The following is a 1017-nucleotide window of genomic DNA, read 5'->3' as shown; positions in this document are numbered from 1 at the left end:
ACACTGGGTGTGATCCATGCAGGCAGACATACTTGATCAGTGCTGGGCAGAGCAAGACATGGGCAATGGCTCTCAAAGAATTTACTTGGACAGAGAATACATGCACTTGTGACTATAAACTACAGTAAAAGGCACCTGGGAGCTGCTCAACGGAAGGTAGCAAAGGGCTTCTAGAAGGGAAAGAATGATACCATTTCATGGTTAGCAAGCTATATTAACTGGTCATGTGGCTTTGGGCAATTTGCTAGACTTGTCTGTGCCCCTGCTTCCTCATGTGTTTGAAGAGAGAGAGAGTATCATATTTTATTAGAGATCTCAAATTGGTACCCACCGATGGGTTTTGTTTGGCTGATAGAGGTTTTAAAATTCTGATTTAATTATCAACACTTAACATTTCAGAGATTTCATAGAAAACTCCAGGTAACCAGTTCTTTTGGAAAATTGGAGCAGCTGGCAATAGGTAGATGGAGCTGGGCCTCAAATTCCCCCCTTGAGGCAAGGCATACGTCTCCCAGGGCTTCCCACTCCCAATAAACTTGGTTTCCATCCACCCACTTGGCTCGTTTAGGTTCGCTGCCTGGATCTTGTCAGCACTGGAGTTTGTGACACCTTGAACAGGTAATTTCCTTAGCATCTTTTTGTTCTGTGTGAGCTTACTAAGGACAAAAGTTACTATATCCCTTCAACTGTAGAGGAGATAGTAAGTCAGAGAGATGGCTACTTGAGCAAACAAAGAGATGGAGACCACGGGTGGGACTTGAAAATAGGTCTCAACTCCTTGTTTATTACTTTACACTTTCTCCTGGATTTCGGGTGTTCTAGTCACTTTTATGATGTTAATAACAATAGCTCTTATTCAGTGAGGATTTCATATATCTTAGTCACCTTCTATCACTCAACTATTTTGAGCTATTGGTATTAATATCCCTGTTTTGTAGAAGAGAGGACAGAGGTTCAAGGGAGCCAAATAATTTGTCTGTTGCTCCACATATACTAAGTAGTGAAGCCAAGATTTGA

Source organism: Hyaena hyaena, unplaced genomic scaffold (genome assembly GCF_003009895.1).
Source record: "Hyaena hyaena isolate Hyena2069 unplaced genomic scaffold, ASM300989v1 scaffold_1669, whole genome shotgun sequence".
In the NCBI taxonomy this organism is placed as follows: domain Eukaryota; kingdom Metazoa; phylum Chordata; class Mammalia; order Carnivora; family Hyaenidae; genus Hyaena; species Hyaena hyaena.
The sequence above is the reverse complement of the archived record's forward strand: the minus strand, read 5'-3'. Positions refer to the sequence as shown.